The sequence below is a fragment of the Musca vetustissima genome, unplaced genomic scaffold, assembly GCF_032173495.1.
Source record: "Musca vetustissima isolate MV318-11 ecotype Yass unplaced genomic scaffold, APGP_CSIRO_Mvet_v1 utg5655, whole genome shotgun sequence".
NCBI lineage: Eukaryota > Metazoa > Arthropoda > Insecta > Diptera > Muscidae > Musca > Musca vetustissima.
In genome coordinates, this window is record NW_026880165.1 from 63747 (window position 1) to 77785 (window position 14039).

Consider the following 14039-nt stretch of genomic DNA (forward strand, 5'->3'; position numbering starts at 1 on the left):
ATGGAGCGATTCTCAGCAATTTAAATAGAAGTCCTTCTTGAGACGAAATATTTTTCCTCAATAAACGTTAAAGGAGTTGGAGTGCACCCTCATAGATGTTTCAACAATTAAAACTATAAACTTGCAAAATAGGCCCGAACTTTGCACCTCCAACAAATTCAGACTTAATTTCACATTATTCGAGATTCGAACACTTCTAAGGTCAAATTTAACACATAACCATTTTTATTTGCTTTGGTAAAACTGCGCACGTTTTTGTACTTGGTCGGTGGTCGAGGTCTGTGTCAATTATTGACTTGTGGCCTCAAACAGAAATTTCTGGAATTTCTTGTTGAAATCTCAGAAATTTGATTTTCGAAATTTCTGGAATTTCTTGTTGAAATCTCAGAAATTTAATGTTCGAAATTTCTAGAATTTCTTATTGAAATACCAGAAATTCAATGTTTGATTTTTTGCTTACAAAAATTGTTCACACAGTTGAATATTACAATGTCTATTCAACTTAGGCCCCGGCGAGATTCGAACTCACGATCTCCTGTTTACTAGACAGGCGCTTTAACCAACTAAGCCACGGCGCCACATGGGATAAACACTACATGAGATTTTTTCCAATCAGAAAAAATATGTTTTTTACAAAATTAAATAATGAAAATAATCATTAAGTAAAGCGATATGTGACGAACGATATGCTAAAGGTTGGGACCGGTACCGAGATTTCTTGGTGTTACAAATTTTTGGGCCCACACAAACTTATGATACCCTCACAACATAGCTGTGTAGAACATAAAAATAATTTCTGAGATATCACTTTTACATCTCATAGGCCCCGGCGAGATTCGAACTCACGATCTCCTGTTTACTAGACAGGCGCTTTAACCAACTAAGCCACGGCGCCCTTATGTATATCTTCGATCCGTGGGATGTGGGATCTCGTACACACACACAATTTGAAAACAATATTTATAAACAAATAAAAGTTTGAAAAAACAACAAAAAAGTACGTCACGAGATGTCGACCGTCATCTCTTAGGCCCCGGCGAGATTCGAACTCACGATCTCCTGTTTACTAGACAGGCGCTTTAACCAACTAAGCCACGGCGCCATTATACACTTCTGGTGTTCCAAATATTTGGTAAAATTTCCTGATAGATTTCAATTGTTAAAATGTCTATATTTTTGGATCGGTACAAAAAAAGTGGAACGTCTTCTTCAACTATCAATCACAGGCCCCGGCGAGATTCGAACTTTACCAACTAAGCCACGGCGCCATTTTGCGTCTCTGATATTTCAAATATTTGGTATAATTTTCTTATAAATTTCAATTGTTAAAATGTCTATATTTTTGGATCGGTACAAAAAAAGTGGAACATCTCCAACTATCAATCGCAGGCCCCGGCGAGATTCGAACTCACGATCTCCTGTTTACTAGACAGGCGCTTTAACCAACTAAGCCACGGCGCCGCACACTGGGACGAGAAGACAAAAAATTTAAAAAATATTATATAAGAAATAGTATAAGAGTAAATCGCAATAAACCCGATAACCTATCTCAAATCAATAGACTTTTTACAAGAGTTATTTCCGACCGATATTTTGTAGATCCTAGACACAATATTCCATAAATTTCTTTAAGTTTAAGATTTGCAGTCATACTTTCCCCAATGACCAAGAGATTGGTGTTTTCGGGAAAATATAGACAGAGCCATTAAAGTAGTAGAATTAGACACTATCAGATCGCCTTCGATCCTTTATCTTTCGTTCCTGATTAATGAAAACATCTTTGGCAAATGCTGCCGCTTTATTCATAATACTAATGCTCCCGAACTGCTTCTATTATTCGAAATTTTTCAAAGGTTGAAGATTCCAAAAACAAATCTACGTAAATTTTCCTCCCTTAATAGTTTTATACCGTAGAGAAATATGTTGTGAGGGTATAATATAGTCCATGTTTTAGTATGCCGATTCATCCGAACATGTAATCAATGTTGAGGCTACAGTTCGAACAAAATACCTAAAAGTGTTTATGTTTCAAACTAGGATGTTATCTGGATCGCCTTCGAACATTCATTCTTCTTTAATAAAAACGTCGTTGGCAAATGATATCGCTTATGTTGTTAGTCTTACAAAAGTCCAACAATTTCCATCAATCCCCCTAAGTTTCAGATTTGCAGTCATACCTTTTCTGACGTCGTAGAGATTTGATTTTCCGGGAAATGAAATCCATTAAAATAGGTATACTCAATTGCTAACTGATGTGATAGTCAACACATGCTACAATGGTCTAAGTAAGCAGTTTAGAAACAAGGCCACCTCCAGACCAAACTGACACTTTACAAGACGCTGATACTACCCGTGCTGTTATATGGATCTGAAGCATGGGTACTTGCGCAAGCAGATGAGCCAGTTCTTGGTGTGATTGAAAGAAAAATTCTCCGAAAGATCTGCGTTGACGGCGAATATCGGCGTCGAATGAACCACGAGCTTTACAATTTATTCGCGGACATCGACATAGTCAGTCGTATTGAGCTGCAGCGACAACAGTGGCTAGGACTTGATTGAGAATGTCCCAGCTCAAAAGGCATTTCAAAGGGAGCCTACTGATGATTCCCGTAGAAGGGGAAGGCCACGAATCAGATGGAAAGACCAAGTAGGAAACAACATCTTGGAACGTGGTCTTTAAAATTGGAGGAGATGGGCACAAGACCGACGCGCTTGGAAGCTCGGCTTATGGAACAACCGTTCTGTAAGAAGCCAGCTAAGTAAGTAAGTACTCAATTGCTAACTAACATCGTTTATAGTTAGATCTCAGTACTACCTGATGGTGCACCTATATGGTACAGAGCTGCTTCTTCTGTCTTCGGGCAGGGGAAGCTCCTTTCGTGTCAGCGGGTCGTCATGTTAGCGTGCTTGCCAGTGTGTCGCACTGTTTCAACAGAGGCGTTGCAAGTGCTGCTTGGCGCCGCGCCGCTTGATCTTGAAGTGAGATGTAGGGCTATCATGTATAAGTTTAAGCGTGGTTTGCAGTTGGATGAGGACGATTGGCTCAGGCCTTCTGATTTGATGGATGGGGAGAGTAGGCGGTATAGCACTATCCTTCGGGACTGTGTTGTTGATAGGTGGAGGACTAGGTGGACGAACAGTGACAAAGGGAGGGTGACGTACGAATTTATTCGTGACGCAACGTTCGTAGTGGACCGGCCAGACTTTCGCTTCGGCTTAAGTACTGGTTTCTTACTGACGGGGCATGGCTCTCTCAATGCTTTTCTGCATAAGAGAGGCCTTGCCCAGACGGATTTATGTGGGTGCGGGATGACTGAGGACTGGAAGCATATACTGACGGAATGCTGTTACTATGATGACATTAGAGATTTAGCAAGTATGGGTATATCGAATGGAGGGGCGGTGTGGAATTTCAGTAGGGCGCTTGAAGACGATCGGACCTTTAGTTGTTTAAGTAGTTTTGCTCGTGAAGCATTTAGGAGAAGGACAGTACTTAGCGGAGGTGGTCCTCGTGCATAGCCCCCTTGCAGTTGGGTTTGTTCGGTTGCACCGGGTGGTGGTGGGTTGGTGCGCCGGTTGGCGTTGGTGCGGTTGTTGGTGGAGAACTGTGGCTGTTGTGCTCTGCTGTCGTCCGCATCGTGGGTGGTTCGCGGTGTTTATACTTCGCGGACGTCACTTCTGCGGTTGTGGATGTAGTGTAGGCTGCCCGTGAGGGCAGTTTCGTTCATTGTTTGTCTAGTGATGTCCGTTGCCGCGGTTCTTGGGCCCTTTGTGCAGTCCGTGAGGACAGCATGTTAATTGTTTGTGTTGTGTGCATTTGTTCATCGTCGCCACTGCTTGTGGCAAGGTCTTCCTTGCCACCTGCGGTTATTTGCTGCCGTTGCCGTTGTTATTTTGTTTTGGGATACCAGCCCGGACTTGTGTCGAACTGGGAGAGGCTTCGGTCTCGAGCCTGAGCGGAGGTTTTCCGTACCGCGGGTATCAGGTGCCCCTGGATCTGTCGATCCAGCCTGACAGTTGGTGTGGCCCCCTGGGGAGCTTCGCGGGGGTTGTGGTTTCGCCCCTCACCAAGGGGGAGAGTATGCCATTACTGTTTCGACAAAAGTCAATAATTTTGATTAAAAAAAATTCACTCCAGAAAGACGTAAAATAACAGGGTATGCACATGAAATGGTTGAACCTTAAAGCGATTCTAATTGTGTGGTAGTAATAGGACGGATTTGTAAAAATTATAAAGGGGTCTACATATTCTCGAATATGTTTTAATGATACCGTAACCACACAGATGTTTGCTCAGTTCTATAAAAATAGGCGGAAGTCATATGTACATTCTGGAAATGTTCCGTAATGAATCTAATAATTAAAGGTATTCCCCAATTGTTATATAATCAAAAGTTTTCTATGCCAAAGCCCATTAACAATGGATCTCCATTCTCCTAAATATATGAAAAGTCTATAATCTTCTTGATATTTCCCGAAAGTTCCATGAGAAATATATTCATCTAAAATGTTTTCATTACATCGATGTGAGAAAAACAGACGTTTTAACAGCCATTTTAGGCCCCGGCGAGATTCGAACTCACGATCTCCTGTTTACTAGACAGGCGCTTTAACCAACTAAGCCACGGCGCCATATTTTCCAAGCGGTATTTCAAAAAAGTTCTGCAACTCAAATGAACAATAAAAACTTTCTATAGGTTGTCTTCCCGCCAACTTACCCAAGGAATTCATAAGGTTTCTTTGCCATGACAACCAGCATAAAAATATCCAACATTGTGCATAACAAATTGCTTGTATAGTATTTGGAGCAAGCTATCCACATTGATTTTTAATTACCCTAACAACCTGCAACAAAATAACAAAAATTACGAACGAAGTGCTTTGTGCGTAAGGCCCCGGCGAGATTCGAACTCACGATCTCCTGTTTACTAGACAGGCGCTTTAACCAACTAAGCCACGGCGCCATGTATTCACCGTTATTTCTTAGATTCCGTTTGGCAGCCAAACACATCCAAAAGGATATAATGTAATGACTAGTAAGGACTTCTGTGTGAATAGATGTAGAGATTTTTCATTGTTGTGGCATGTCCTTGTCCTTCGAAAATGTGACAAAAAGCTACAACACCCTCACCATCTAAAGAAGTCGTTGGTAATTGTAAGGACATCTTATAAGTCCTTTAGCTTAGTTAGCTAGGAGGTTTGTTTTACAATCAAGTAGGCCATAAGTTCAAATCCCAATGGAACCATAATTTGCGGATGACTTGTGCAGATAATATGCTTAATCTCTAAAAGGATTTGAGTAGTTATTTATTTTATTCTGAAAATATTTGTTCGGAAAAACAAAGAATATTTGAAGAAAATCATTCAGAACACGAATAGTGAAGGTGGCCCATTTTAATGTTAGAAAACAGTTGATTGGACGTCGGAACTTTTTTCAACTTCGTTACATTATTGGAATGTTGAACTTTCTTCGATATTTCTGTAGACCCTTTGCAATTATCATTGAACGGTCGCAGACGATTTATTCAATAAACTTGGGAGTCGGTGACCGAAGTGTGTTAACTCCAAATTGTGGACGTAGTTCTCGCCCCAGAAGACGGACAATAGTAAGTTAAATGCATACAAATATAAACCTTCTTAAGTTCAACCGGGCAGATCTTTGTATACCCTTCACAATGGGCGTGGAACCTTTGTATGGAAACATTGACGCCATCTCATAGCCTTCGAACCTTTAACTTTCATTCTTGATTAATGAAAACATCTTTGGCAAATATTATCTCTTCACCGGATCCCAAAAACGATGATTTTCCGGAAATTGATAAGAGAACCATTTAAGGAGGTACTCAATCGACTGTTTCAGGTACCATCGTTTATAGTTAGAACTAGAACCTTATCTGATCGCCTTCAAACCATTATCTTTCGTTCTTGATTAATGAAAACATCTTTGGTAAATGCTATCGCTTAAGTTAGTCTTACGATGGTCCAAGAATTTTACCTGTCGGATCGCAATATTAATTCTAGTAAACTGCTTCTTTTAATCATAACCTCTTCGAATTGTAAATGAACCTTTCGGTATATTGATTAGCTTTCCCACTACGGACAATTATTTCAAAAATGTAAGGTTTTCTTTCGCTCCTGGGGTGACAATAATAACCCGAACAGTGGAGGATTTTACACAGCAAAGAGGAAAATGATGTGGAATATTTGTATGAAGAAGTTGTTTTCTGACCAAATTCTCTGAATGCCAAATTATAAATTAAAATACCCAAAACTAATATGGGACAAAAAATCGTAAAAATATTTGCCATCCAATAGTAACTCAAAATATCGACTGAAAAACATGTCTGAAATCCTGATATAAGAAAATTTGGTGGAAATATAAAAAAGTCAAAACGCGATCCAAATACCTGACCAAATGGGGGTCATCCCGAACTTGGAGTCAAAATATTTATAATTTTTGATAGACAGATTTTGCATATTAATGGACGGATATTTTCTTTGATTACTAAGTTTTTTTCGAAGGAAAATCAGTTCCTCGATAATGCAGTACTCACACTTATATAGCTCAATTAGGCGCGCAAGAAGCATACTATTTTTCGAAGAATATCTAAACGACATTTCCCGAAAGTTCCATGCGGAATATATCCTTCTAAAATGTTCCACACACACACATTTGCAAGGATAGTTCGAAATTGCACACATAATTTCAATGTGAGAAAAATAGGCGGAACTTCACGCCATCACATATCAGGCCCCGGCGAGATTCGAACTCACGATCTCCTGTTTACTAGACAGGCGCTTTAACCAACTAAGCCACGGCGCCAGATGATCGCGCTGACATTTCAAAATAATACAAACGAAAATAATAAACACATAAAACCTATAATCATTGATTGGGCGCCATTTCTTAATGAAAAATAATCACAGCCATCATATTTCCCAAGCTCAAACTGAAAATGCACATGAAGGAACAATGTTTCGACAGTATTCGAATTGCAAATGACATCGAAGGAGGACTTCGATGAGGAAATATTTATTCAAGAATAAAGCAAGAATTCAAAATTTCACTTTGAAATGTGAGACGAATAGGCAATTCACTTTAGGGTCCGGTGTATGTTTGAAACTTCATTAACTGTTGATGAAGGAATGATCGGTAATTACTTAGAAACGTTGTGGAACAAACCGTAAAACCGATGTTCCCGTACTGCATCTAATACGTTTTACAACGATAAGAAATTTTCCTGTATGATATCAAACAAAATAGTAAAAACTAGTTGATTTTTGAAGTACGGGAACAGACCTATAAACTTTGAAAATACTCAACATCTTTTAAAACTTTAAAAATGCATAACTATATCGCCTGGGTCTTATGTGATGACGTTAAATTTTAAGTTTTATGTTAAATTTATTATGGAAGCGAAGAAATCTGTTGTTCTATAGAAAAAAAAAAACTGTGATCTTAACCCTCCACGAGCACATGTATATGGCGCCGTGGCTTAGTTGGTTAAAGCGCCTGTCTAGTAAACAGGAGATCGTGAGTTCGAATCTCGCCGGGGCCTAAGTTGAATAGACAATATTCAACTGTGTTAGACAATTTTTGGAAGTAAAAAACCAAATATAAAATTTCTGGAATTTCAATAAGAAGTTCTAGAAGTTTCGATGTAACGAATGTTGTTGGCGCCACGTCTCAATAATACAATACAATTTTGTGACCCAATGATAAAAACTTGTTCACTCTTACGAAAGCAAATAAATAAATATGGAGATTGTTGAGTGTTCGAATCTCGAATCCAATGAATTTGAAATTTACTCCGAATTTGGAATTGCAAAATTCGGGGCCATTTCAAGCTCGTTTAACGTTTATGAAGGAAAAATGTTTTGTCCCAACAAGGAATTCTATTGATGTTACTGAGAATCCGTATATATCGGAAGATAAAAATTCGGCTTAGTACATGATTTTTAAAGACCCCAATTGTATGTAGTAAGAAGCGTTGAAATGAATATTAAAAAGGTACCGGAATTCCAAATTACAGTCACTTCGCCGCATCCTCCAAATACCGTTATATGGAAGCTATACAAAATCTGGTAAAATTACACTCAATTCGGTCGGAATTCATACCCAAAATACCGAATAAGGGACCTACAGCGAATCTTGGGACAGATTTTCAACTCAACGAGAATTCAAAATTTAAAATTACATACAATTCGTTTGAAATCACTCCCAAAATGGTTGGACCAATATACATGTTTTTTGGTAGGAAGATTTACTATCCAATGAGAACCCAAGATACCAAACGATTTGTTCCGACCCATAAATTTTAAAAATTCAATCCTTCAAGTAAAAATATACGAAATATTTGGGATAAGATGGCGCCGTGGCTTAGTTGGTTAAAGCGCCTGTCTAGTAAACAGGAGATCGTGAGTTCGAATCTCGCCGGGGCCTATAGTCGATAGTTGGACATGATGTTCCAACTTTTTTACCGATCCAAATGCATACATTTTAAAAATAGAATTCCTCAAGAAAAATTCGATATTGGCCTAAGTTTCAGGGTAGACCTCATATCATGATACCCCGAATTGTTGGGAATTTTGAGGATTTCAGCTACGTTTTTCAATCGAATTGGCAATAATTTGATATTTTGATCTAATATTGGGTAACAAATCTTCCTACCAAAAATTGTCAATATTGGTTCACTTTTTAGGGTACCCCTCATATAACTGCACTTCCCAAATTTCGGAATTTTTTGCCATTTTTTAAAGCGAATGTTCAACCGAAGGCTGTAATTTGACATTTTGGGTTCCCACCGAGTTTGCTAAAATCTATATTTCAGGTGGTCATTGTGTGAAAAATCTTCCTACCAGAAATTAACAACATAGGTCCTTTAATTTTCGATATTTGAGGAATATTGGAAACTTTCTTCCACCGAATTTTCTGTAATTCAGTATTTTGGATTCACTTTTTCGTATAGACCCCATAGAACGGAACCTCCCTATTTTCGGTATTTTTGCCAAGATTTCTAACCAAATTGGTTATAATTTGAGATTCTGAGTTCTCATTAGTTAGTTAATCTTCCGACCAAAAATTATCAATATCGATCCATGTTTGGGTATAGCTCCCATATAGCCATATGTTAAAAATTTCGGTATTTTGGGGAGTTTGAGGACATTTTTCAACCGAATTTATTCTAATTTGGTATTTTAGGGTCTCTTTGGGTAGTTAGTTATTCGACTAAAAACTATGAACATTGATCCATTTTTGGGTATAGATCTTATATAACGATACCTTCAAAATTTAGGTATTTTTAGGAGTTTGGGTACATTTTTTAACCGAATTTATTGTAATTTAGTATTTTAGGTTCTCTTTGACTAGTTAATCCTCCGACCAAAAATTATTAATATCGGTCCATAAATTTATATTTTGAGTTCTCATTTGGTGGCAAATCTCACTACCAAAAATTTTTAATATTGGTCGACCTTTGGGTATAGCTCTCATAAAAAGGTCCGGCCCCTTCATGGATATAGGCGCATATTCCAATCGAAGTATTAATCTCTTAATTTGTCGATACCTTGGTGGTTAGCCAACATTTTCAGAGAAAATTTTCATTACAACTCCGTCCATTTATCTGCATAGTCCCCATACAAAGATCACCCACCATTTTCTTTATCGGTTCAAGATTATAACCAAATTTTCCAAACAGAGTGTCTATTGTTTGGAATTTATCCTGACAGTAACTTACCGTGGTATACTTACTTAGCTGGCTTGTTACAGAACCGTTGTTCCATAAGCCGAGCTTGAAAAAGATTTCCAAGAAAGGCCACGTTCTTCTACTTGAACTTTCCATATAATTCGTGGTCTTTCCCTTATGCGTGAACCATCTGTAGGCTCGCTTTTATATGCCGTTTGAGCTCATTCATTCGCACAACATGGCCCAGCCACCGTAGTCGCTGCAGCTCCATAAGACTGGCTATGTTGATGTCCGCGTATAAATTGTAAAGCTCGTGGTTCATTCGACGCCGACCGTGGACGCAGATCGGCCCATAGATCTTTTGGAGATTTTTTTTGGTCTGGCGGAAGGTGCCCTCGTTTCTAAACAGCTTACTTAGACCATAGTAGCATCTGTTGGCCATCACAATCCTTCTCCGAATTTCAAAACTGATGTCATTCATTTACCGTGGCATCGCCTCCATATAAAAGTCCCGATCGAATTTATGTAGGTATTTTGAATGTCCAACTTCTAGGTAAAGGGCCGGGTTGGTTTTTACTTATTTTAACAATATTTTTTTCCATGGACCAACAAAGTCTCATAATATAGCCCCACCATCTACATAACCTTCACATTTCACAACCCGCTGAAACGGAAAACATCCGTTAACTGTCAATAATGCTACGAAGTAATTCTCCCCTTTGATCGATCTATAACTGACAAATTGATTGACACTAACTACCGCTGCCGTTTTGGCAAATTAATTTCAAGCAAAATAACCACAACGCCAACAAATTGTTTGTGACTCTATCCTCGGATCTATTGAATGTTTCGATGTGTATTGCCGATCATTTCAATTGAACTACCAGAAAACAAGTTTGAAACTCCACACAAAAAATTGCCAGTATGTAAAACTACTTATTCACAACAAATGAATTGATTGATTGATCTACCAGTTAGTTTGGCAGAGATCAACGCCAATCGGAGTGTATGCCTAGATAATGATGGAGGTTGGATTCGGATACAACACACTCTGTCGAACAATGCTGCTGATGATGATGATTGCCAGGTTAATTGACACATTGATTGCATTTAATAACAGCAACGGGAGGTTAAACTGTAATTTGCATATAAACGAACAAACCGACATGCTATAAGTGGTAGTGAGTAGATGAATGGAGGGGACGTATTGCCGTTTAACACTTAACCTTACAACAATTGTACTAGGGTAAATCAAATATGTACTAATTTTCGCTAACAACAACAAAAAATAGTTCCAGATAAACTAAACAACAACTCAAGGCCCCGGCGAGATTCGAACTCACGATCTCCTGTTTACTAGACAGGCGCTTTAACCAACTAAGCCACGGCGCCCTACGCCCACCACCTGTAGCAATTCTTCGTCTTTGGGTGCGTGTGTGTATTTTGCTGAAAGGTGGGCGGAAATGTTGGCCTAGGCTACCTGCTGTGTGTTATTTTTGTAATCGAGCAGAGGCGCACTGTGTAAACTATTTTTAAATGTTTGCTACATGCGCACATAGTTGTGTTCTCAAGAGGTTCGTACTCTTGTGTAAGGAGAGAGATAATGTTTTCCAATGTGAACGCACAAACACATTTCCGATGTGTGTTTATCTATTAGATAATGTCAAGTGCCAGAGATATATGAACAAACACACAGATGTACGGCATGCGTAGTTTTGTATTTTGAAATTGATTTTTGAATTTGAAATAATTGTTTTAGATTTCATGTCTTCCACCATAAGGTGGAATGTATATTAAATTTGTCATTCCGTTCTAAATACCTTGAAGTATTCATCGGATACCCCCTAAAAATTCTTCATCAGAATTAAATTCTATGTCGATTTAGACATGTCCATTTGTCAGCATAGAGCTTTAAATATTAGGAGCTTTATGCTCAGAAAGAGAATTAGAGTTTTGAAATTTCTCACATACACTGTAAAATCGGTCTACGTTTTGTTATAATTTCCAAATATTCGGTAATTTAATTCGGGTTTTCAACACACAAAAAATTAATTTTATATTTTGGGTTCTCATTGGGTAATAAATGTTTGTACCACAAATTTCAAATGTTGGCCGGGTGGCTTCTAGGGTAGCATCCATTTAACGGTTATTTCAGATTTACGAGTTATTGGGGTACATCCAGCCGAAAATTACAAATTTTGGTTCAGAATTTAGACTAGTCCTCATATAACGATGGCTTCACAATGTCGGTATATTAAGGAGTTTGGACACATTTTTCATCCGAATTGACTGTAATTTGGGTTCATATTGGGTAGCAAATCTTCCTACCAAAAATATTCATATTGACTATTGTTTCGGGGTAACCTCCATATTGCGGTACCCCCCATTATTCAGAATTTTGAAGCTTTTTGGCATGTTGTTCAACCAAAGCAGTTGTAATTTGATATTTTGGATTCTCGTTGGGTAAAAAATCTCCCCACCAAAAATTAACAATATTGGTCCACTTTTTAGGTTTGTTTCGAAATAACGGTTGATCCTAAATTTCGTAATTTTGGGCAGATTGAGTCCATTTTTGTCCACCAATTTGACTGTAATTTGGTTTTGTAGGTTATCATGGACTATTAAATCTTCCTACCAAAATTGATCGATATTGGCCGAAATTTGGGAATAGCCCCCTCATAATGGTTGCTTCGAAATTTTGGTATTTTGTGGAACTTGTGAATACTTTTCAAACGAATTTCCTGTAATTTGATATTTTGGATTATCGATATTGGTCTACTTAACGGTACCATCCAAAATGCGGTATTTTAGAGAGCTTAGACACAACCGAATTGGCTGGAATTAGATATTTTGTATTACCCTTGGGTAGCAAATCTTCCAACCAAAAATTATCTAAGCAGCTCTACTTTTTAGGCCAGTACCCTCATAAAGGTAGCTTCCAATTTCGTAATTTTGAGGGGCTTGGACACATTTTTGAATCGAATTAACTGGAATTTTGTATTTTGGATTCTCATTGGGCAGCAAATCGCTCTACCAAAAATTATCTATATTGTTCTACTTTTTAGGCTAGCCTCCATATAACGGTACCTCCCAAATGTCCGTATTTTTGGGAGCTTGGACACAATTCTCAACCGAATTGGCTGTGATTTAGTATTATAGGTTCCAATAGGGTAGTAAATATTTCCACCAAATTTCATCAATATTGGTCCACTTATTATGATACTTACTTAGCTGCCTTATGACAGAACGGTTGTTCCATAAGCCGAACTTAAAAAAGATTTCCAGACGCGTCGGTCTTGTGCGCATCTCATCCAATTTGAAAGACCATTTTCCGAGATGTTGTCTTCTACTTGATCTTTCGGATTCGTGGCTTTCTCCTTCTGCGTGAACCATCACTTGGCTCGCTTTTATATGACTTTTGAGCTGGGGCAAATTCATCCATTCTCACAACATGGCCTAGCCATCGCAGTCGCAGCAGCTCGATCCGTCTGACTATGTCGATGTCCGAGAATAGATGGTATAGCTCATGGTTCATTCGACGGCGATATTCACCATCGACGCAGATCGGGTCATAGATCTTCCGGAGAATTTTTCTCAAACGCTGTCTCATTTGCTTTCGCAAGTACCCATGCTTCAGAAGAAGAAATTGCTTTTTACCCACTAAAATTTCGGAATGCCAATTACAGCCATTACGTCACATAGTCACTTCAGTTGAAAAATTAGCCTAGGACTATCAAAATACTTATAAAGATACTGATATACAAATCCATGATATACTAGATATACAGCTACTTTTTGTGGCATTCTCCATTCAAGTAGAAGATCTGTCCAAGCCTACCACAAGGAGAGACCATACTTTGTTCTCCTTCCTGTGGAAGTATTTTGTTCTACATACATTTTGTGGCTTTCTCCTCCCTTTCTCCTTTCACACCCAGCCTTTTCAATCTTCAAGTAAAATACCTGTCTAAGCCCACCACAAGGAAATACCATACTTTATTCTCCTTTCAGCGGAAGACTTTTAACCTTTTCATCGGTAGTTTTTTCTTCTAATGCATACCAAAGACCAACCACTGACGAAGGACATTTGTAGTTGATATAAATCTTGTTACTAGTTTTTTCAGAGCTTCTATGCTCTTGGATGACTCAAATTATAGCATTAAATAATCCCTCTTGAATGCGCAGCTGGCCAGATCGTTGATGTGTGCCTCCTTGCAGCATGTGATCTATGATCTTAATATTTACCACATCCATCAAATCCATTTGGGTCTCTTTTTTAGTCTACCGGACGCACTATTTACATCGATCACTTCATCGCTCCTCATGACAATCTTCGCATAATATGACGTTTTCTTA

At 38.4% G+C, this 14039-nt stretch overlaps 10 non-coding genes across 10 annotated transcripts; 2 read left to right on the top strand and 8 right to left on the bottom strand.

The window, feature by feature from the left end:
- Window positions 1-504: 504 nt before the first annotated feature.
- Trnat-agu (transfer RNA threonine (anticodon AGU)) lies at window positions 505-578 on the bottom strand. The gene has a single exon. It is a non-coding gene; the product is annotated as a tRNA-Thr (tRNA).
- A 243-nt stretch (window positions 579-821) lies between these two features.
- On the bottom strand, window positions 822-895 carry Trnat-agu (transfer RNA threonine (anticodon AGU)). Its single transcript has one exon. It is a non-coding gene; the product is annotated as a tRNA-Thr (tRNA).
- Window positions 896-1028: 133 nt separating this feature from the next.
- Trnat-agu (transfer RNA threonine (anticodon AGU)) lies at window positions 1029-1102 on the bottom strand. The gene has a single exon. It is a non-coding gene; the product is annotated as a tRNA-Thr (tRNA).
- A 285-nt stretch (window positions 1103-1387) lies between these two features.
- Trnat-agu (transfer RNA threonine (anticodon AGU)) lies at window positions 1388-1461 on the bottom strand. The gene has a single exon. It is a non-coding gene; the product is annotated as a tRNA-Thr (tRNA).
- Window positions 1462-4558: 3097 nt separating this feature from the next.
- Trnat-agu (transfer RNA threonine (anticodon AGU)) lies at window positions 4559-4632 on the bottom strand. Its single transcript has one exon. It is a non-coding gene; the product is annotated as a tRNA-Thr (tRNA).
- A 258-nt stretch (window positions 4633-4890) lies between these two features.
- Trnat-agu (transfer RNA threonine (anticodon AGU)) lies at window positions 4891-4964 on the bottom strand. Its single transcript has one exon. It is a non-coding gene; the product is annotated as a tRNA-Thr (tRNA).
- A 1785-nt stretch (window positions 4965-6749) lies between these two features.
- Window positions 6750-6823, bottom strand: Trnat-agu (transfer RNA threonine (anticodon AGU)). Its single transcript has one exon. It is a non-coding gene; the product is annotated as a tRNA-Thr (tRNA).
- Window positions 6824-7485: 662 nt separating this feature from the next.
- Window positions 7486-7559, top strand: Trnat-agu (transfer RNA threonine (anticodon AGU)). The gene has a single exon. It is a non-coding gene; the product is annotated as a tRNA-Thr (tRNA).
- Window positions 7560-8369: 810 nt separating this feature from the next.
- Trnat-agu (transfer RNA threonine (anticodon AGU)) lies at window positions 8370-8443 on the top strand. The gene has a single exon. It is a non-coding gene; the product is annotated as a tRNA-Thr (tRNA).
- Window positions 8444-11004: 2561 nt separating this feature from the next.
- Window positions 11005-11078, bottom strand: Trnat-agu (transfer RNA threonine (anticodon AGU)). The gene has a single exon. It is a non-coding gene; the product is annotated as a tRNA-Thr (tRNA).
- Window positions 11079-14039: the final 2961 nt, after the last annotated feature.